The following is a 24,457-nucleotide window of genomic DNA, read 5'->3' as shown; positions in this document are numbered from 1 at the left end:
CTCCGTCGGTTGTTCGCCGAAGAAATGCGCCTTGCGCTCGAGAGGATGTGTCCATGTCGGGGGAGGGGAAGGGGGAGAGGTGAGGAGAAAGGAGAGAGAGAGAGAGAGAGAGAAAAGAAGGAGGGAAAAAATGGTTCGCGCGACGAAGAAGATTTTAATTAATGCGCATCACACGCTCGAGCCTCGAGTGTTCTTTATACAGTCGAGTTGGGCTAACCCGGCTAGCACGCCGGCCAAGTATTTATTACACCTTGCTCCAGTTACCACAGGCGAAACGGACGTTTCCCTCGGCTACTCGGGCTGAGTTTAGAACAAAAGCTTTAATTAAGACGCGGCCGAAAAAAAGGAGGAGGATTTAGAACGTTGCATTTAATTACAATTATCATTCCATCCCCCGTTGAACACGTGTTTCTCTCGTGCCCTGCCGCAATTGAGAACTTTGCAACTTTGACAGAGAATTACGCGTCTACCAAGAAATTTTAAGTTCTGTTTCTCTTTTTTTTGAATAATAATAAAAGAATCGATAAACTTCGTTTAAGTGATTAAGTAAATCGAACGAAAAATTTATCGATAATCAATAATTATTTACGAAAGAATATTTCTCATTGATTTCGATGATCTTGAAGATACGTTGTCAAAATCATTGAACCATTTTTCGAAATATTTTCCAAACAATAATAATAATAAAGGAAAATTAATTGATTATAAGTTTCATTGATACGGTTTATCACATTGTGAATTATTTGTCATTTATTCAACCTCGTCATAATTATTATACATATTTGGAAATTCAAATAATTTCATTGTTACATTCCTCATCATTTTTTCAATATGATACTTTTATCACTCGCAAATCACCGGCACCGTTACACCGATTTTTACAAATCCACGCGTACGAAATTCCTTTCATTCGCGAAAAATTTACAAAATAATAACGCAAGAATATAATAATACTTGCACGAATCGATCCGCAAATTCCTTCGATTCCAAAAGCAACACCCGCCACATTTATTCATCCCTTGCCCCACCGTTCCTCGACTCATGTGCCAAAGATATTCCACTCGATGCAAGGAGAGACGCGATCGCGTGAAATCTGTCCCGACATCGGGGTTCAGAAATCGGCGATAAAATTGATGTAAACAGCCACTTGGCACGCTGTTCGCGCCGAAGGTTACTCCCTGGAGGGTTCCCCCCATGCTCTACTTCTCTCTCTCTTCCCTTCCTTCGGTCCTCCTTACGGTTACTTTCTCCCTCGCTCTCTTTCTCCATAACCTATCCTTTTGCAGGAAGAGAAGGGAGAGAGAGAGAGAGAGACAGAGAGAGAGAAAGAGAGAGAGAGATCGGCGATACCGATACTGAGGAGACGTAACGCGCGAGAAGCAACAGCAACAACAACCTCGTGCTGAGCCGAGCGTGGAAGAGAGCAAGGAGGGATAAAGGGGGAGGGAGGGGTGGGTACGAGGAAGGGGGCGGGAGGATACGAGAGAGGAGCAGCCATAAACAGCTTGTTGCTTCCGCGAAACTGCCAAGGCTCCTAAGGCGTCGTACCGACTCGAGCTCCACTGTGTGTGAAGGTTATACCCACCTATCTGGCAGAATGGGCTTGGGTGGGCGCAAAGTATGCGTAGAATGTGAAAGATTGCCCCGTGAGAGTGAGAAACGTGCTCGACAATGGATCTCCACCATGTTTTTCAAGCGACAATCCCCTCGTGTCGCCCGTTGCACCACCTTTTTTCGAGTCCGATTCGGGGGATTGGTGCTCGTGATGTCACGTGACGTCATTGGGATGACGTTAGTGGGTTAGGTAAGCGTTTAGCAGATAGAGCGATTTATTCTAAGTTGAGGGATTGATTATTGACTAGTTTGTTTTAAGTAGGATAAATAAACACATAGGTGAGATAAATTATTGACTGTTTATTGAGAGGAAAAATCAATGGAGGAGGAATGCGTACTTCCTTTGTTTTCTGATTGATTGAAAGGCTAATCTGTTAAACTATTACTATAAGAAAGAATTGATGATATATATACAAATAAATAGGTAATAATTAGAGTATTATTAATTTTGTGATAAATTTTATTTTTAAATAGCATGATTCTTAAGTTTTTTCATTTCTACGTTTTTCTTTAATGACGAAAAATAGAACAAATGTTAAAATTTCAATTATAATAAAAATATTTAAGAATAATATTTTCAATATTTATTGAAATATTTAGAATGAAATATACATATACATATGTACGCACAAATTTTTTATATTAATATTTTCTGAATTTTTATTTTTTAAATTTTGTCATTTATTTAAAATATAAATATTTTCACTGTTTTACATCTTCAGAGAAAATATTACAATAAGATATGCTGAATTAGCAATGAAGTTTTCATTGAACCACGTCCAATCGTACGATTGAGAAATTTGGATAGTAGATACTTGTTGAATTTCACATATACGATGATTCGTGTTGGCGTTGCCAATTTTAGACATGTCTATAACAATATGATTGTCAATAAACGTGGGAAAATATTGAAATGTGAGACATTTACTTTCGATCCACCATTCACAATATGTGACTCGATAAATTTAAGTTTTTCGTAATAAATAAATCAATTTCACGAAAACTTTTTAAAAATTCAAAAAAAATTATTATTCCAGCATATTTCTCGTTGAAACGATTTCAACTTGACGTAATTATTTTTTGCTTATCATAGATCATAAGTAAACAAAAAAAATATAAAATGTAAAAAATGGTATGTATCTATAGAAAAAATGAAATCTACATTTTGAAACAATGAGAGCAACAACTATTGTGTCGATGCATATGAAATATCGTTTCAGAGTACAAATTTAACAGACCAATGCCATTCAATACATTTCATCTTAATTATTATTATTATTAACTATTAATTATTTAAGATAAAAAGATTTATTGTAACCCATTAACCCATTAACCCACTTTCTATTAAAGATAATACTTTTAATCAGAAACGTTAATTAAATTCTAATCTGATTCTAATCCACAGATAAAGAATTAAATTTTTAATGTTGAAGAAAATTTTACAAGACACATTTGAAAGTTTCTTCTTTCTCAAATCGTGCGTACATTTCATAACAAGTTTAAAAATTTATATTCTCAAATCGACGATAAAAAAAAAACTCACCAAAAACTTATCTTAATCTTCATGGAAATAACTACTTTTTCTACTAAGTTCCTCTATATATATTGCCAATTTCTTTCAAACTACTTCATCAAGATAACTCCTCACGAAATACTGTTTCGAATCGCAGAGCCAGTTATTCAACAGCCACATATATCCAATCTAGAAAATTCTTGTTTTCAACTCTAATCGAGCAATGACCTCTAACTCGCTCATTGAAGGAAGACAAATATTTTCGAAAGCAAAAGCTCGCGATAATTTTATTTTATTATTCGAAATATATAGCGTATATAAGAATATCTCGTAAGACACGAGAAAAGAATCAGTCGTTTCTTTCAATTGTCAAGCGTGCTTACACAATCGACTCGCATAGACTCGATGAGTCATTTTGTTTCCACGTAATTGTTGTTCGGTGGTGGCAGGTGGGAGGGAGGGAGGGGAAGGTTATATTGGCGGAACGAATCATTTAAGGTAAACGATTTCACGATAAGCAATAACGATTTTTATGGATTCAAGTGTTTCCAACTGATACGGCTATGTGCCGATTCAGGCCTTCCGATTATCATGTAATGCTCAATTATAGTCGATGTGCATAGCTGTACAAGCCAATAATGATCGTGTGATGTGGCGATTACGTTAATTCATTCCAGGAGAAACGAGATCGATCGACGGATAACGTAAACGAAAGGATTAAAAGTATGTATCGAGTACAAATTGTTTTTAATATCAAGCATTAAATGTTTATGGAACATTTTTGTTCGTTGACTGATAATATATACTTGATAACTATAAGAAATTACATAGACACGTATATGGAAACATGATTTATTTTTGTTTGAACAAATTCACGTTAATGAAACGAACAATCACCACACATAAATGATATCATTGTTCTATTAATTTATTATTTATCAATTTAAAGCTATTATTAAAGACAGATTACACATCATAATTAAACAACTTTATTAAGAATATCATAGATGTTATTTTAATACAGGATCAAAGTATAAAATCATTTATATAAATTTATATAAATGAAAAATAGGATAGATATAAAATATACTTTTATTATAATATATGGATACCATTTATATCCAGGAAAGAATTCATAATTCAACGTCCAATCACTTTGTATCAAATTAACCTATAAATATTCCGACTCATTAGGACGAATCTGCTATCTTAACCCTTCTATTAGAAGTCCAGGTAACCAGCGGTCAACGGTGGCTAATTACAAATTCACTGCGTCCAGCGATAAAAATTCAACTTTTTCAATTGAAAGATCGAAAGAATTCATAATTCAACGTCCAATCACTTTGTATCGAATTAACCTGTAAATGTTCCTATATATTCATTAGGACGAGCCTGCTATCTTAACCCTTCTATTAGAAGTCCAGGTAACCAGCGGTCAACGGTGGCTAATTACAAATTCACTGCGTCCATAAAAATTCAACTTTTTCAATTGAAAGATCGAAACCGTAACGCGCATTTTTATCCGGAAAACGGATAATTACAAAGTTGTATCTTAGTGCGGCAACGGAATTTCTTCCGGTGTACGTGTGAGCCTCATAAACCCGGGAGAATGGATTTCACTTAACTGAAGAAAAAGCGTAACACGTGTGAGGTCGAGACGGGTTAATAATCCTCGTATGCTGATCGAAGGGAACCGCTACGCGATATCGATCTGATATCGCGTAACATTTGTTCGCATCGTTGTTCGATTGCAAGGATATTGCAGCAATGTAATTAATTGGAAAAGGGAAGAAAAAAAGGAGATCGAACAATGTTTCACGATCGATTTAACGGGAAAAACACGAAAGTTGCGTAAACGGGTTTTTAAATCCCGTTTGACACACATAAAACGCGCTTGCCTTATCTCAAACATACAACAGCGCTTCCAGCGTGGTAACCTTACGTTCCAGAACGGTGCTTGAACGTACAGGTAATTACCGAGCGTGTGCCGCGGTGTGCCAGGTACACGAGAAACTAATAGTCGCCAACTAAGCTGTAACAACTGTCATTAACCGTCATTAACAACGCACCGCTACTTCGCGAACCTGTCGTAAAAAAAAAAAGAAAAAAAAGGAAAAAAAAGAAAAGGAAAGAAAGAAAAAAGATAAACATGGGGGAAGGGGGGAGGGGGATACATGTAGGAAATTCGCATCTTGATCAAGATCTTGATTTCTATGATCATCTTATTATTATATTACTTCTATCTTTAAGTTATATACATATTTCATGTATTAATGAATGAACATGATAACAAAATTGTTTGGAATGTCGGGCAAAATCGAAGATTAAAATAATAAAACAAGTTCGATGGGGAATAGAAAGTGGAAATTGCGGTGGAAGCGTTTAGCACGAGAGGGGGGGAAGGAGAGGGGAATAGCCTGAAACGGAGAGTACTCGCAACATAGGATTAAAGGGAAGAACGCATAAACGGTTGCAGTTTACCGGTGCCTAGGAACTGGATAAACTTCTGCCAACACCAGCAAAGGGCTTAGAAGTAAGGAAATTAAGATTAGACCGAAAAACTTGCCCAACAACAAATTGAATCAATCTCTCAATCGACGTGTAACGTACGAACGAATAATCATCTTTTCTTAATCAGATCCATCATCCACTTCCAATCCACTTCCTCGGATTATTTACAATGAAACCTTGATTCTTATTAAAAAAATATCGACTCGTAAGAAAACAAAAGGGACCAACTTGCGCGAAATTCGTTTAAATATCGGGCAAGGGAATTCCATAGGTTTTGAATTCGGTCTAGAACACGGGGAATTGACCTGAAACGCGAGATTCGCGCAACATCGGATTACGGGGAAGGCATGTAATCGGCCGCAGGCCTAGCCACGTCGGAACAGACGAACTTCTCTCTTCGAGAGAAGGAGCCGCGAGATGGGTGGTGGTGGTGGCGATGGTGGTGGTGGTGATGGTGGTGGTGGTGGTGGTGGGCAACGCGGCGCGCGGTGGGTTGGCAGGAAGTAGGAAGAGATCGGTGGATGGCGGGGAGGGGGAGGGGGAGGGGGTGTGTGGGTGGACGCCGAGAGGTTTGGTAACGCGGGTCGAGAACGAGGCAGAGGCAGAAGAAGAGAGGAAGGAGGTGGAGGTGAACGCCAAGGGTTCTGAGATACTAACCCTTGGCCAAGCCGCACCCCGAGGTCCAGAATAATCTACAATCCATATCAGTCTTAGGTAGTAGTCCACCCGACCACCCTACGCGTCCCATCCCCCCCCTCAACCACCTACAACCACCTTTAGCAATGAGAGACCTCTCGCTCACACTTCACGCAACCCCCTTACACGTCTCTCTCTCCTTATTTCCACCCGGGGTATCATCTCCCCCTCCCCCTCCCTCTCTATCCACTCCTCCTCCTTTCTCACTTTCGCGTCCATTCCTATCTTGCTTTCCTATCCACCTTCTCCTTCCGCCGGCCTCTGTGTTCAGTTTGGCTCCTTCTCTTCGTCCCTCTTCTGCTCCGTCTTAGCCGCAACCCTTGCCGGGACCAGCCGGCTAGTCAATACCCCACACGTTCCGTCCTTATACGTGCTTGTGCTCCGGCTCCTTCTATGTATGGACCCTAAACCATCTCCCTATCCAGCCCACAGCCACTCCGACTCCTTAACGATGGAACTATACCCCAGAAACCCACCCACACCGCCGCCGACCTTCCACCGCCGCGAACGATAAATTCGCTTGGCAACTGGCGGGCTGCTGACTCGAGTCATCGAACACCTTCCAAGCGTGCCCGTGTCACGGGAACGTTCGTCTGTCCGAGGTGGCGAGAGGCGGTGATGAAAGCTTTCACCGGGCTAAGAATTCTTTTTTTTTTTTCTTCATCTTGCGAGAAGAAGAAGGGGGAGGGACGAGAGTCGAAATATTTCTTTTTCTTTAAGGCGAGGGTTCGATTCGTGGTAAAGGATAAGGATTATTTGTATTTAACGATATTTGAGTCTCGAAAAATAATGGAGTAGAGAGTAGTGATTGGGCGAATTTTGGCGAATTTTAAATAAAAACAATTGTAATATTGTGTGTTATTTGAACGACAGATTCATTTGAGATAATGGATTAAAGATATATAATTGGCTCTATTTTGTTCGTTGGTCTTGTGAGATTGATTTCGAGAATTTTGCTAGGGTTTAATAGATTTATGATATGGGATGAGAATAATAGAGAATGATAGAGGAAGAGAAAGATAATTTTCTTGGTATATTTAATGAGACGGATGTTTAAAATACGTAGTTTCTCTGGTTAATAAATAATATAGTATGATTTTCATGATCTTATACAGATGAAGAGAAGTATTTATATATTTGGATTTTTTTTACATATATGCATAATCATGATAATATTAATCTATAATAATTTTAAAAATTACTATTCTATAATCAGACGGAAAATGGATATATTAATTTATTTGAAGCTCATAAACGCTCACAAATTATAGCGTTGAAATTACTTTCAATGATAAGATTAATCAGATAATTTGAAAAATGAATAAAATAAGATAAAATATTATACCAATTATTTTGAATATAAAAGAGAAGCATAATTAAAATTATAATGAAATAAACATAATTCAGAAAAAAATAATTTATGTTTGTCATAATTGTGACATAAAATATAAGTTTATAATTATTATGCTTTTCTTTATTATAAAAGGAAGTACTTAATTTTAATTCAAATGTTTTAACTCAATAATATTTAAAATCTATAAATAAATAGATATACAAAATTATTATATAAAAATTTTATTATAAATTTAATAATTACTGAATTATTACATTATTATTATTGATTAGATTTAATTCTTTTACAAATATTTTTAAACATTATATACATCAAGCAAGACTAATATAAATTAATTTATAAATATATAGAAAATACATATTAATTCATTCTATTAATTTTTTCAATTTATAATTTAAATGCATGTAATAAAATATTTGAAATTAATAAGATATATTTTTAATTTTCATTTTATTTTTGAGGAAAAATCCATGTATTGATATTTTTTTTTTTTTTATTGAACTATTTATAAAATACGCAGTTTAATTTCTACTGAGCTTGAAAATAATAATTAAATAAATTAGTGAAATAAAAATATATAATTGCAATAATTATAAGCGATTATAGGATATTCCACGCAATTGGAATACTACGTATTTTTAAAATAGTCAAACGCATAAAAATCGAATGGCAACAACAAATTTAATTGTAACAATGTAATTACAACTATCCAATGCAATTTTTTAATATCCCCAAAAAAAGAAAATCCATTCCAAAATCTCTAAACCTATCCCTTCCTAAAATTATCACATTGGAGGATCGACGATAAATAATAGTTCACGCGTTAAACGCATTCATGTAGGCGAAGTGACAGCGGTCCATGAATACTTAAAAAGCGCATTTCCTGGGAAGGAGGAACTCGTCGTTTCAAATCTATTTCAAAATACGAGCATCCGTTAGCGGTTATATTTGGAGAACGCGAACACTATTTCCAACTCGAACTATGGGAATGGAGAGCGTGTCATAAATGTGCATACAGAAATATATCGGAACGTTGGAAGTATCCGTCTGGATAATCAGGCGATTAAGTTAGATTAGATTCGTGAAACGGGTGTCCTCATTAACATTATTAAGGATCCCTAATTCACGATGAGAGACAAGAGTGAGATGAGGGCGAGTCGGATCGGGCACGGGAAGTCGGTAAACGAAGTATTTATTATACCACCACTTCCTGGCACAGCTATTTCTGTGTTCATTCATACATAGGAAGGCCTGGGCTACGGAGATTCTCCTCCGCCTCCTGTGAAACGCTGCGTAGGAATAGTTAGATTCATTCAAGGATTGGCGTCGAGTTCGCGAAGTCGTGTCAAGGTTCATTCATGATCTACCTATATTTTCCCTCAAACCTCTTCTACTTAGTCGCTTAGTGGTACATATACATATCTCTAGCTAACACGGATAAACAACGAGAGAAGTGTGACGGTGTGTTAACGAAAATGTTAATTCGTACGTTCCCTGTTGTTTCGCGTTTGTACGTGTAAATGTGGAATGTAATATATAAATACGATTTTATTGTTTGGAATTTGTCAATTATTCGTAAAGATGATTATAACATGCGTGAGATTGTGTTTCAAAAAAAAATACAAGGAAAAATTTTAACTGTGTATTTATATATGTACATCTGTGTATATGTATGTATGTTATGTGTACTTGTCATAAATGCTATAAATGTTATATTAAAATTCGAGATTAATGAAAATTTTTAATTTTAATGAAAGTTTGTGTAAAATATAAAGATTTATAGATGAAACAATTTTTTTGTGAATGAAATTTTTTTTGATGTAAAGTCAACTCCCAAAAGTTCAGTTTCCATGTTTCGAATTTTAGCTAAGAATTTTTTTTAAAACGAGATAATGAAACTCTAAAATCTGAAAATTTTATGATTAAAAATTTTTATAAAAAATAAAAAAAATTGTATATCTTCAAAGAAATTTTTTAATATCAGTTAGAGCACAGTGGATAATATATACAGCAAAATAATATTTTAAGAACGATTTGAAATTAATATTTAAAGTTTCAAATATTTTTTCTTTTTTAATATAATTTTTAATGAGATTATTTTGTAAAATAAAACTTTAATTTACAAAATGTTCAGATTTTAATGCTCCATTATCCTATTGTAAGAAAAATTCAAATATGCTGAAATTTGAAGATTGATTTCACTCTCTTTTTCATCAAGAGATTTTTCATCAATGGAAAAATTGTTCCATTTCAAATTATAGATACAATCTATTATGTTCCAGACAAACTTTCCAGACAAACTTTCATTAAAATATTTTTATTTTTTTAATTAGATGAATTTTCTTAAAATGTAACATATTTTGTATAATATTATCATTTATTTCTATATATTTTCTTTTTGACTATTTTAAATTTCATTTAGTAAACAATAATTTTTATTCAAATATAAAAAAAAAGCATTTAATAATTGAATAAAATTTGAAAAATAGATACGATTGATTAGAATAGAACCATAATAAAGCAGTAAAATTAATATTTAAAAATTATATTTCGCTTTAAATTTTATACTTCCGCTCCTGTTTTATTAACGAAATTCTTTGAAAAATTAAACTTATCCCGTTCTGATTATCTGTCATATTTTGACGTTCACGATATCAAAAAGTTAATTAATTATTTCTTCATCTAGATGAATGATTGAAAACGCGTATTGAACAATGATATTTTCGTCGAATAGAATTTAACCGATTCAAAAGTTTGATGTTGATGTTCGATCGAAAAACATGTTCTTATAACGGCATAATACAATGCTTTGGAACACATGCTTTGGAATAGTTGAAAATACAGTACAAAGCTTGTTTAATACATGGATAAGATAGGATAAGATGGATATAGAGATATGGATAAGATAAAGATCGGTTTATCGTAATGAATATATAGGGATATCGTAAATAACATTTCGAAGATATAAGAATAAGTATCTGTAAACAATAAAGCTTTAGGTTTACTTTATGGTGTATCACTAACAAGATACGTAAAACCTTGAATCACCGAAAATATTACCAAGCATAAAATTTTCACTTTCGCTCTTTCGTGAATATTCCACCAAGCTGCCAGTAATATATACTTTCGAAAATATATAATTCTTTCACGCGACGGACAGCTGTCTAAGAAACGGTATATTGGTTTACAGTGTTACCTGTTTCGAAAAGTATCTAGTGAATGCCAAAATAAGTATAGAGCTTGAAAGCGTATTGAGTATCACTTCAAGTATCACCTTATGTTTCAAGAATACATTCTTATATTTTTGTAAATGATATTTTATACAATTATTTGGCTGTAATCCGATCAGTTACATTCAAAATTCACCGTTATTTTGATAAAATCTTATTATTATTAGTGTGTGTGTTAGTGTGAGTGAGTGTGTGTGTGTGTGTGTGTGTGTGTGTGTGTGTGTGTGTGTGTGTGTGTGTGTGTGTGTGTGTGTGTGAGTGAGTGAGTGAGTGAGTGTGTGAGTGTGAGTGAGTGAGTGAGTGAGTGAATGAGTGAGTGAGTGAGTGAGTGAGTGAGTGTGTGTGTGTGTGTGTGTGTGTGAGAGAGAGAGAGTGTGTGTGTGAGTGTGAGTGTGTGTGTGTGTGTGTGTGTGTGTGTGTGTGTGTGTGTGTGTGTGTGTGTGTGAGAGAGAGAGAGAGAAGGAGGGAGGGAGGGAGGAAGAGGAAGAAAGAGAGAAGTAGAAACATTATGAGAATTAAGGCATTGTATTGATTTTATGCTGGGTTATTAAACCAACTGATAATCCATCCTGTAGATACGGTATGTACCAGTAAGATTAGTATTGACATTTATATTACTTATTGTTTGACTATTTGCGTAATATTAATAATTTTATTTGTAATTAATAATAAATTAAAAATCGGAAAAGTATTCAATACTAATTATCGAATATTTTCAATGTTTCATTTAATGTAACATTAATTTTTAATTTTAATTTTTTACATTAATAAAAAACATTTTATAGATATAATAGAAAAAAATTTAAATGGAGATATATTTCAATCAATAATTTATGATTAATAATTTACGTAATTACGTAATTTTGTCCTAAAAATATTGTATCGATTTCGTATCAAACTTGAAAGATACACAAAACGAAGATTTATTTGAAAGATAAGAATAAATGAAACATTTTTTTATTACTTTCTATTTTAAAATTAATCGGCACATACGTATCTATTATACATATCGCGATATAACAATAATTAAGCGATTAGGATATTTTTAAATTATACAAATTTCTTTTTTTTTCTTTTCGCTAAATTCTCTATAATGAAACGACTTCTCTCAAGAGATTATATATCGTCAGGGAGGATAATAATTATGCGCGACGTTCAATTCTTCCTTTCATTCGCAACCATTATGATTATTATTTAACACGGGGCACGAGTCTCTTGAATGATCGCGATTCAATCCCGCGAACGGTTACGCGAAAAATCTAAATAAAAAGTGATTAAGAGAGGGGCGGAAAAACTTGCACACGGATACACGGTTGGGCATTAAAGGCATTATATAATATGCACATAATTCTTAAGAGTGGAAAGGGCACCTCCGCTGGTAATTAGCCATCCCCCATTCACTGTGCAAGCTCGGCAATTATGCATACTTAAATACACAATTAACTTCTCCTCCACTTAACGTACCCACGATCTGAATTCGAAAAACTCCGGGGAATCGGAACGGTCCACTCGACTTCCGTGGCGGAACACTGCGTGAAAGGGTTCAAAGCCTTGCGCGCACAACCTTAAGTTCGAAAGGGAAAGGAGGGGGGAGGAAAGAAGGAAGGAGGGAGGGAGGAGAGAGAAGAAGCGAGGCATTGCCTCCGACGAGTAAGGTTAAGGCGAGAGGCCTTGGGGCCATCCTTAAGCACTTTCCATCTCTCTCTCTCTCTCCTCCTCCTCCTCCTCCTCCTCCCTCTCTCTGTTCACCCCCTGTTCACCACCGATACCCGTGTCTTCTGCCAGCTTCTTCCGTTCTTTCCCGTCGTCCCGTCTCCTTTCGACTAACTCGGCTCGGTTTTTACCCACTCGCTACGTGTCTCTCCACGCGGAGCTTACTGAAACGAAGGGCACTTGGCATTCGGCCACCGGTATGGAACGCTCTCGCGCTAATGGCTCGGGCACTTGGACCTTCAGAGAAGCGCAACATTGTCTTAGCCAACCAGCCCCTCCTTTCCCGGAATTCTGCGTGTACGTCGTCCATCTTTTCACCGGCCAGCTTTATATTCCCTGAACGATCCGCTCGCGCTCGTCACTTTATGTCTCATAATTATTGCCCGCCTCTCCACTCTATTTTATCCTATTTTACCCCCTCTCTCGCGCTTCGACGCGCCCTACGACTCGACACTCCATCTTTCTTCAGAGGTTCCTCTCCCCTCCCCTCTTTCCAGAGGTATTTATTCTCGAGAATGGAACAAACATTGCTCGATTATTTTCCGATCGTTGAAGCGATCCGATCGTTTCTAATCTTGTAGGTGTAGCGTTGAAATTAATCGTTGTGAAAATTTTTTTTCAAGTGCCAGTTGTGAGATTCGGATTTTTAAAGGATATTTCTTGACTTTTTCTTAATTAGTGTATATTTATTGGTTTCAATCGATTAATTCATTCGTATCTTCATCTTTTTTTCCCCCTTTCAGAGTTAAGATATTTATCTTCAAGATTATTGCCCAATTATTTTTCTAAACCACTCGTTTCTAATCTTCTATACGTAGCTGTTAGAATCAATTGTTGCTGATCTTGTAAATATAGCGTTGGAATTAATCATTGCTAATCTTCTAGATGTAGAATCGAAATCAATATTTTTTGACTTTTTTTGATTATTGATTGATTGATTAATTTATATAATGTGTCTCTAATTTGAATTTCTTTTTTCAGATTCTCCTCATCTTCAAGAATGGAAAGAACGTATCATTATTTTTCTAATCGTGCAAGTGACTCGCTTCTAATTTTTTAGATCAAATTTAACGAACTGTTATTAAAACGTTCAAGTGAATGATTATAGAAGAGAGATTTGATTGAATGTCGGAAATTAAGTTTAATTAAGTACAATATATATTGTTTAAATATTTATAACGTTGTACATTTTTTATTGTTTATATATTATTTCGTACTAATAATAAAAATTCAAATATGAATCGAAGGAGGTATCGATGAAAAAAGAGGAACAAATATAAAATCAAATCGATCGTGTCAATTATAAAAATATTCCAAATAACTTTAATTTACAGCATAAATACTTATATGTATTAATATTTTTATCTATTATCGTATTATATATTTTAATTTGAATTGATAAATTATATTAATCTATCGCTATTTTACCCTCGATAGTAATTTAATCAATAAACAGGAAATGATAAATATTCATAATTCTTTCACCTTTTTTAAAACTTTTAATTGTTAATTCGATGATATATTCATTGTACAATTATTTAAACCTTTAGATAAAAACATTTAGACTTACATTTATATAATACGTATTATCATCCCTCCTTCCTCCTTCCAATAATTTAATTTACCTATTTCCTGATAACGAGATAAGATTAATTATCCGTAGAAATTATAAATTAAAAATACGAGACTCACGTCCAAATTTTAATTCTCTGCAAAAGAATCTTTCCCATCACTTAACGAAATACCTTTTGCTCTCCCTTTTGCTCTCCCAAAAAAAAAACGCACAAGCACAACGTGTTATTTATCCACTGCGTCAACTTGCACTTGCACTTGCACTGTCATTCCTCAATTCACAGCAGGCATGCAAACAGGCAAGCAGGCACCCTTGCAAACTGCCATAAGCCAGAAGAACATCGTTCGCTCGTAAAACGGCGGCGATTCGTGTCCCTCGCGAGGAAAGAAAGAAAAAAAAAAAAAAAAAAATCAGACAAAACCCTGGTTACGCTACTTCCACGAGGGAGGAGAAGGGGAGAGGGGGCGCGGTACAATGTGTGGGTGCACCTTGCACCTGTGCCTACTTACTTACGAACCACGTTTACTACCTGCTCGCCAGTGATGGAACCGTCCGTCGAAGAGAAAGAAACGCGCTCGAAGGCGAAGCCAAGGGTGGAGAATAAAAGGAAAGTGGATAAAGGATAAACACATAATGCTCATGAAAGAAAGGGTTTACGTGTTCCCCGAAGACTGACCGATCGGCAAGGCCAAGTGGCGAGATTGGAACTGCTGAATCGTGGAAAACAACGGAGGAGGAGGAGGAGGAGGAGGAGGAGAAGGAGGAGGAGCCGTGTTCGATGAACAAGACGAGGAACCGTGATACGCGCTTTTCTTCCAGATATTCGCCAGATAATTGCATCCGTAATACGGACAAGTATTTGGTAAATATTTGAATGACGAATATTGTGGAAATCTGTCCGTAATAAATGATTCTTCTTTTTAGTAGTTTGCCGCGTCTGCTTCAAGGGGGCAGGTATTGGAGATACGGTCGAGAGAAAGATACGTTTGTATTTATCACGGTTTGTGTTTAATAACCGCAACGGAAATTCGTATTTATAAATTAATTTGTAAAACTGATATGTTGAGATGATATTAAAATAACGTGAAATTAGAACAATTGCTTATTGACATTATCCATTATATATTCTCACCTCTCCAATTATATCCCTATAATCGATATGAATTAGTATTGACATATCAGAAATACAAATTTGAAAGAGTTGATACATTTTGAGTTAAGACGATGAAATCGAAATTACAATAAGAATATATGAGAATAAGCTAATAAAATAAAATTTATATATAACATTTCCATTACTATAATCAACAGGAATCGACACCGAGTTGAGAAGTAAATTTAATTAAAAGTGATCTTAATCAAAGCGATGAAAACTGTCCACGTAAAAAGAATTTGCAAAAAAAAAATCTCGGAGAGCAAATGTATAGATTATATACCTCGACATCCTCTTTCCTAATTAGCACGAGCATGCCAAATTATTACCAAACTGTCTCACCAAGAAATATTTAATCAACTCTCGCCGATCTTAATTTCTCATCTCCATTTCATCCTATTTATTAATTACATCTATATCCACTCCCTCATCCCTCCCTCTTATTCCACGCACTCCACTTTATACACCACACAATCTGGGCCGAAATCGTGCGTTTACGATTTCAATTTGTAACGAGACGATTGTACGCCTTCGATAAACTTACGTAACAATAATAACAGCCATGCTGGAAGCAGCCGTTCCTCGTATATACATACATACGTACATACACTCGATATAAATTGACCTCTTACATTTACAGTCAGAACTTTCGATACGTTCTCAAGAAACAAACAAAACTCTCTCCCTCTCCTACCCCCTCTCTCTCTCTCTCTCTGTCTCTCTACATCACGTGTCGACCACCTACGTAGCCAAGCGCTAGTTTCATTATCTCGTAATTCGCGTAGCACACTGTAGAAGATTTTATCGGCCGTTCGAACAATGTTCAACGCGATGTTATATACACCACGTATACACGTATGTATGCAATACGTGTGCACACAACGTCAATTTGCATGGAGTGCAATGGATGACTTATTCGTGCGTGGAGATGGTCCGTGAGTTTGAAAAGAAAGCCAAGGGGAGGAAGGAGGGTGAGGATAATGGAGACTTTAAATAATGCCAGGGCATTAAAGAATAGTTGAGACTGGCGTTCGAGCTGCCGAGATATATATATATATATATATATATATATATATACATCTCGTACAATGAGAGGACATAAGAGGGTGTACGAACGCCTCCACGATACACAGGGATTATAAAATTAGTGCCTAATGCATGAGTAGTAGTGTTAACAATAGGACAGGTAAAGGGACCGGAGCATCCTGCTCAATAGCGCTTACGAAAGGTCGAGTGCATCTATTCGAATGTTTGCACTGCGTATGCACCTGATCACCTGTGCCCTTCGTTACCTACGTTGACAAGCCGAAAGTGAAACACACCTTCTTCGGTTCTGCGCTCCCATGCTGAGATAGATTCTTTCGTTATATAGGTGACCACGAGTCATAAGGAGGCAGGTAGTAAAAGGCTTTTGTTGTCATTTCGGATCGAAATTTCCTCCGATCCTTTTAACTAATTCGTGTTAATTGATTATATCGAGAATAAGACGTTTTGCACAGAGGAGGAGAATGAATATGAAGAAAGAATGTGAAAAATATCTCTAATTCGATAATTTGTGATTTGAGTAAGCATGATCGAATGAACCGCAAATCAGTTACAATGATCAGGAGTATAAATGTCATTCAAACATTTTAATAAGCAATTACTGGAAGTAACTTTATTCGAGATTTTTAACTTTAAGTTTGTTTCTTTTTGTTTCATATACCGTCAATCACTATACTGGCATACGATTATTTTTTTTTGTCCGTCCACATCATTATTCAGGCGTGTAAATAACTGTCTACAATTAGAAATACCACGAAAGTAACGCGCGATGCCGGGTATTTTCATAAATTTCCTCATTCAACTATGGCCCAGGTATGGAACAAGGAACCCGGAGGCCGGTTCGCTGTGAGGGAAACAGGTAGGCAGAGGTGCATTTACGGTACTCCGTCCTTCGAAGTAACGCACGTACTCGCACGTCCATCCTCACGCACATTTGCACCCAGGATAGGACAGGAAAGGATAGGAGGGAAGAGAGAACAGCCTCGCTGGCTATTCGAATAACGATGCTTTGAGGATTACCAGCATTGGTCAGGTGCTCCGTGTGTGAGGCATCGAGAGAGGCACCCTGATGGGCGCTCTCGACCTCCCGAGAGAAGATCCTTGTCCACTACTTTTTCTCTTCCTACCTGACACGATGTTGTTAGCGCAACATCGTTAGAATGACTCGTCTATTAGGAACTAATTTGCTGTTCGAGATCTACGCTTGGTTTTAACTTGCCTCCGAAGTTGCGTTCCTGTTTCTCTTGTTATATATGGAACGTGTTGTGCGACTTGTGCGCAACGATGGAACGAGTTTCGAACGTCGTATGTCATCGATAAGATTCTCCGTAAATCGAAATTTATCGCTACGGGTAAATCGTCAATTTTTTGACACAAGTGAAAGTAATTATTCGGAGATTATTAGGTATTTTTCTTTGTTTCGATTGTTATTCTGTCTCTACCAGTTGAATCAATGTGTAGTTTGTTGTCGGTATTGGTACTAATACATCTGTCAACACTTGTCTTAATTTTTGTACCCTGAATCAAAAGAATGCTGAACTAATATTTTGTCTACATTGAATAATTGCTATTTGAATAATAATTATAAATATAATGAAATATGGGGAATATTGACAAATGTGAATGACGATATTCATTGTCAGATATGTTTATTAAGTATATTGTTCCATGAAAAATTAACAATATAGAAATAATAGTTTCTTTGAACCTTAGAAAAATATTTCTAAGGCATAATACCTCTGTGTATTGAATATCCTTTTGTGGCTATTGTTATGACATGTTATAAAGTAGTTTTCTTTTCATGAATAATTCCTGAATTATTGAAGTCGAAACCCAAAGTATCACTTTTCGAGTATTATTTTCCCATTATTTGCATCTGTACTTATCTTTGACAGACATTTGTACTTTGCTTTTGCATCTGGAAACACATAAGCTTTGTTGTTCGAAAGTGTTAATTTCCCAGACACGATTTCATCCTTTAAATCCTTCAATCTCTGTCATTAAAAAAAGAATACATATCTCATATCTTTGACTACTCTAAAAAACTTGCAAACTTTCATAAAAATTCCATCAAAGTACTCTGTAAGTTCTCTTTATCTTCCTTAAAGAAATGTCGTGTTCCGTTTCAGGTATCGAAATCATCTTCTAAAAAAAACACTTTTAAAAAGTAAAAAAATAAACGATAAATAGTATTTTATATATATATATAAAAATACGCGATTTTCAAAGTCAGTTTTTAATTTTCTTCTTTTTTATGAAATACACAACTTTCTCCATCGATATTGACAGCAGAAATAATAAAAATTAAAAATTAAAAAGTATAACAAATTAATAAATTCTGAAACAATTATAAAGTCTTGTTTGTCCAACTTTCATTTAAAATAAAAAAAAAAAAAAAAGAAAAACGAGCAAAATTCATGTAATTAAATAAAAATGTTATTCAACTGATTGCAAAAGATGACGATTTTTCGAAATTCGATAAACAATTTCCTCCATGATCTTTGTGATTAAGAAAATTAAGATTTCAAATTAATTATAATACAGATTCTTAACTTTAGACGCTACGTAACAATAAAACGATGCAATGAAATTGAATTCTAAAGTAAATAAAATTTAAAATCCTGTTCTTAATAAATATTATAAATATGCCTCCGATATAAGAAAAACGACGAATAAGAATGTTACTTCACGTTTTCCACTAATCACACCTCCTCGTTAAAAGTTAAATTTCTTATTTAAAATTCCTTTTCCCTTTTAATTCCGTTAATAAATTCTTCAGGATTAATAACAGAGAATCTTTGAGAATCGATAGTCTCGAAAAGATTCACAAATAAGCGAATATCCATCCCCTTCCCACCCCCTTTCATCGACATGCAATCGTTATTATTCCTTCCCTACGCCCACAACCTTCGCAACAATTCGAACGATTTGACGATATTACCACCCCTCCCCTTCATCCGATACCTTCTCGTTATCATCGGTATCTTGTTTTCGCTCGCGAAACAGTCCTTTAGTCTTCGCCGCAGTCTTAGACATGCAAGGTACACACTTTTACCCCGAGCGCACCACCTCCCAGCTACGCTAATCTCTCGCAGATCTCCCACGGAATCTCATTAGAAATTCATAACCGTCGCCTCCCCCGCCCCGCGCCACCGCCCCGCGTCCCCTCCGCCCTTCCCCCGAAGCACAGGGAAAAAACCCATGATACGAAAGAAATAAGCAGGCAAAGTACATTAAAAATTAATTACTTTGCTGATGGAAGCTAGAAGTGCCTAGTGCGCTCCACACCCCCCCCCCCTCTACCGGGTACCACCCAGACTCCCTCCTGCTCGCCTCTCTCCGCATTCACCCCGTCCGTGAACGAGGTGCTGTATTTCGCCTTCCTTATCTCAAAATACTTTCGAATAGGTATTTCGTTTAATATTATATCGATTGTCGGTTTTGGGAGGAAAAAGAAGGGGGGAGGCGGGAGAAACTCTCTTGTTTTGAATATTTCTTTCGATTCTTATTACCTGTAAAAGAAGATGTAGAAAAAAGGGAAGGAAGTTCAATGGAATAGAATGTAATAATTTTTTTACTTTTATTTTTCTACGTTTCTTACTACACTTAAGATAAATTAATACGTCGATTTAGAATATTTATACGGATATACGTACCGTTTCTTTTAGCTCTTTGTAAATTGTTCATTTTCGATCATTAAAAAAAGCACATCTCGAATTGCGAGAAACTATTGCGTTGCACGATCGACCTCTCGCCCCCCGCTCCCTCTCCCTCTCCCCCCTCCTCTCTCTCTCTCGTGGCCCCGATGGTGGTAAATCTCATTGGCACCGTACGTCCGCAAATCGTTCCGCGGCCTAGCTAAGTTAACCCGAACGCCTATCTACCTCTACTCATTTTAATATCAGCTTATTACCTCTAGGCCGGGATAAATAGATAAATAGATTCCGTGGAAAAGCCTCGATCGGATTTGCCGAGCGGCGGGGGCACTTAAGCCGCGACGCCGCCGAGAGGAGGGGGAGGGGGATGGGAACGGGAGAATAAGAGAGAAAGATTTCCTCCTCCTTCCTACCTACGTTCTCTCTGCATCTACATCAAATTCCACCATCCGCCACTCCCACGTCCATCGTCCTCCGTGCCGGCAGGACCCGGGACTCCAGGAGTAATTAACTCCTTAACGAAGTAAACACGACGCCATCTTAGCTTCCGCTACTACCGGCATTCCACCTCTCTCCCCTCCTCCCCTCCTCGCCTTCATCCACGTCCTCGACATCGTCGTCGTCGACGTCGTCGTCGTCGTCGTTCTGTTCGTGTCGACTGTCGCCATTGGTAAAGATATACCTGGTCCAAATAGGGGGTTGCGAGGCGCGAACCGCGCTTTTTTTTCTTCCCTTCCTTCCTCCCTCCCTTCCTCTCTCTTTCTCTTCTTTAACCACCCTCCTCCCTCCCCTCGAGAGATTGCAAAAGCGATTATATTTGCAGCGCATTAATGCCATTCGCGAGATGGTAGGCGACGGCCCCCGGGCTACGACTTGCACGACGACTCAAGTTTCCAACCGTGGAATTGAAACACCGGCCCGAAGATTGCATGACCGAGTTCGCTTTTCTTTCTCTCTCTCTCTCTCTCTCTCTCTCTCTCTCTCTCTCTGTCTTCTGCTTCATCCATGTACTATGTTTTTAACTTAACCATCGTCGCCGGCCAATTCAATGAAAATGAATTGCGTTATTGCCTCTCTATCGGCTTCCTAGTTGGGGGACCGTCAAATGATGGATGGATCCGACAAATGTGGCTGACATTTGGGCAATATCGATCTTTTTTTTTCTTTTGTATGGTTCGGGTAGTAGTAAAGTTTTTAAACGTTTCGAGTGCAAGGGATTAATTGGGAAGCGTCGGTTTGTATTGAATATAGAAGAAAGAAATAAGGAGTTTTGAATATTTTGAATTGTTAAAAAAAATATTGAAGAAGATTTTTTATTATATACAAATAAATCGCTTTTCATTGCGTCATCGTGGCTTGTTGGTGTATATAATATTCTTCAATTTTAAAAATGAAATCAAGCCTGTATCTATTTTTATTATTTTTCTAATCATTTTGTTGGCGAAATAATGGAATTTTGTTGGTGTTTATCTACTATAAATTATAATTATACTTGAAAAAAAAAAAGCAATATGACGATCGATTGGACACTCTAATATTATTTATGTGGAATAAATCTCTTAAGTTAAGTTAAGTTTAAAAAAAAAAAAAATCTTTAAAAAGAATGAATACGTTACCATAAAGATCAATATAGAATTCTTTCTCGTATCTGTCTCGAATAATATGGTCCGCATTAGGTAAGATGATAAGAATCCTCTCTGTGCTATGTAAGTATGTAGGTATTTGAAGAGCGGTAAAGAACTGATGAATATTTCAATACTCTTGTTACAATTTATAAGTCTTTTTATAAATATCTTAAGAGTATTCCACGTAACTACCGTTATTCCTACGAAACTTGCCAAAGTTGAACGATAATAACATTCTTTCAACTTTAATTACAAGACTTATAAAATTTCATCGAATTTCCTGTTATTTATAACATAAATAACTCATATCTGTCCTGTTATTTATAACATAAATAAATCGGATAAAATAAAAGAAGATTCCTTCTTTAAATTTCAATTTGCAATGGAATAAATCCCCTATCTTTTATATCTCAATTTAAACAAATTATTTAAATGAATTATTTTGCGACTGAACGTCTGAACTGAACCTGAAGAATTTTGAATATATATTTAAATTACAAGTTATCTATATCCAAATGTGATGAATGCCTGAATACATATTCAATAAAAAAAATCCGACATTTAACCTAATCAATTGCGAAAAAGCAGCTATGCACGAGATAATAATACAAAACATTTTAAACATAAACATAATAAAAACATTAATACCATTGATAGAAGCACTTGACACAAAGCTTGAATAACTTTTTCTCCCTTTCCTAATTCTCGTATACCTGAATTCAATAGAAAAATACTTCTTTAAAAGCAGCTATGTATATGCACAAGAAAAACAATAAGACACTAATAAACACAATTACTTCACACTCTAACCGAAATTTTAAAAGATCCTGTCCAATATAAACAAACACAAGTCTAACATAATCCAGATAAATAATTCCACCATCAACTTAAATAATAATAATAATAATATTTTACACAAATCTCGAACAATTTTCCCTTAATTCTCACACGGGAAAATCGATTCCGAAATGCAATCGAAACGCGAGAGGAGCAGGCTCGAATCGCGAAAGCGCAAAGAGATATGAATCCTCGAAAGAAAGAAAGAAAAAAAAAAACGATCGGATCGAAGGATGCTCTCCTGACCCGTGCCCGGTCGCCGATATCCCGGACACCGGTGAAAAATGTCAAGGCATGATTAATAAACCGGGGCCAGGCGCAATAAACCGAGGAGGGGAAGAAACCGCGGTTGGCCCCGGTTACGCTACGAGATTCACTATCGACGACGATCCCCAGCCCCCCTCCCCCACGATCCCCCGCCAATCCCGTAACGGGGATTCGCCTGTTCGGCGGACACGTGATCGCAACAAATGTATATACGAGGCCGCGACCGTATCCGACATAATTCGACTCCGGTGAAGTAACACAATCCAAGTTGTTGCATCACAGGCGTGGATCACATCTCTGCCACGTGAGGGGAACAGGGGGGGAGGGGGAGGCGGCCAAAGAGAGTTGGCGCGGATCGTGTGGGTTGGTGGACGCGGAGAGGGAGAGGGTGGACGCGAGTATCGCGGACAGAAGGAGTGGGACAGAAAGGGAGCGCGCTGTCTCTCTCTCTCTCTCTCTCTCTCGTTTCTTTCGTTCCTGTTTGGTTCGAGGCGCACAGGTCGAAGGGGTCCGGGTCGCACGATCCTGCTTGATCTTTGCGCTCGTGCGATCTCTCGTTCCTCACGAGACCTACCGAGGGCTACGAACGTCGCCCCGATTACGTCTTGTTCGTGTACGTTTTATTCGACCCGGTACCGGGACCGCATCGGGATCTCTTTTCTTTTCTTTTCGTCCCGTTCGTGTTCCATTCGACTTCTTCGAAAAAATAATCCGCGCACGGGACGTGTCCCGACGGAGGAATCGTTACAGGTCAGGAATTTAAGTTGATCGTTGATCCCTTGATCGTGGATATTTGCATATATGTTTTTTGGGTATTAATGCCAAATTTAAAATTTATCATCGAATTGTTAAATTTAAATTTTCTTACTAGTATTACATCAGTTTACTTTTAAGTGTCATATAAGAGTATAAAAAAGATGAAAAGAATAATTGTGGAATAATTTGTTTACTGTTATGTGGATTGTGGACTTTGCTATCAAATTGTATAAATGATAGAATTTTATATAAATTTTCAATCGAAAATATGTGTGCTTGTTACATATATGTGCTTCTTGGTATATTTATTCAAAGTTTCAAAACAATTTTAATTCTTACATCGGTATATGTGTAATTCAATTGCAAATTTTTATCGTAATTTGATCTATAAATTATTTCAAATTTCATTGTATTATCATTATAATGTAGCTAAAATATTATTTCAAAAAGATTAATTATAAATGTTTCAATCCCTTTATTTCTGTTTCTGATTTTATTTCTATCTCTTTCTAACATTGATTCTTCGAGCGTCTAAATGTAACCTCGCTCGCTCTAATAGTGTCTTTCTCCAGTTTCTGTCGCGCTTTAGGGGAGGAACAAGTCGAAGAGAAGTGAGAATGGTCAGTTCCTGGAGCATCCAGCTTCCCTTCAGCCCGTCAGAACTCTCTCTCAAACTCAATGGTTCGATAACTGCAAAGAGTATTTGCAACGAATTTGCTACACAATTTACAAAATATTAGATTCGAATATTAAATTTTATATAATTTAAAATAATATGATTAAATTTTAATTTTTTATTAAAACTTATGCGAAAAAAAATGAACAAAAAAATTCATGATTAATAAAACAATTCTTGCTTGAACGTATCAAGATTGAAGAAAAGAGATTTCTAAATAAACAAAAAAAATAAATATT

At 36.3% G+C, this 24,457-nt stretch overlaps 1 long non-coding RNA gene across 2 annotated transcripts in view; it reads left to right on the top strand.

Annotated features, from left to right (window-relative positions):
* LOC102655235 overlaps positions 1 to 13,965 on the top strand; it is a 95,847-nt gene extending 81,882 nt beyond the window's left edge. For both annotated transcript variants that reach the window (XR_003304120.1, XR_407540.3), the window contains exon 4: positions 13,613 to 13,965. This is a non-coding gene — a long non-coding RNA (uncharacterized LOC102655235). The remainder of the gene's footprint in view (positions 1 to 13,612) is intronic.
* Positions 13,966 to 24,457: the final 10,492 nt, after the last annotated feature.

The sequence above is a fragment of the Apis mellifera genome, linkage group LG2 (assembly GCF_003254395.2).
Source record: "Apis mellifera strain DH4 linkage group LG2, Amel_HAv3.1, whole genome shotgun sequence".
NCBI lineage: Eukaryota > Metazoa > Arthropoda > Insecta > Hymenoptera > Apidae > Apis > Apis mellifera.
The sequence above is the reverse complement of the archived record's forward strand: the minus strand, read 5'-3'. Positions and strand labels throughout refer to the sequence as shown.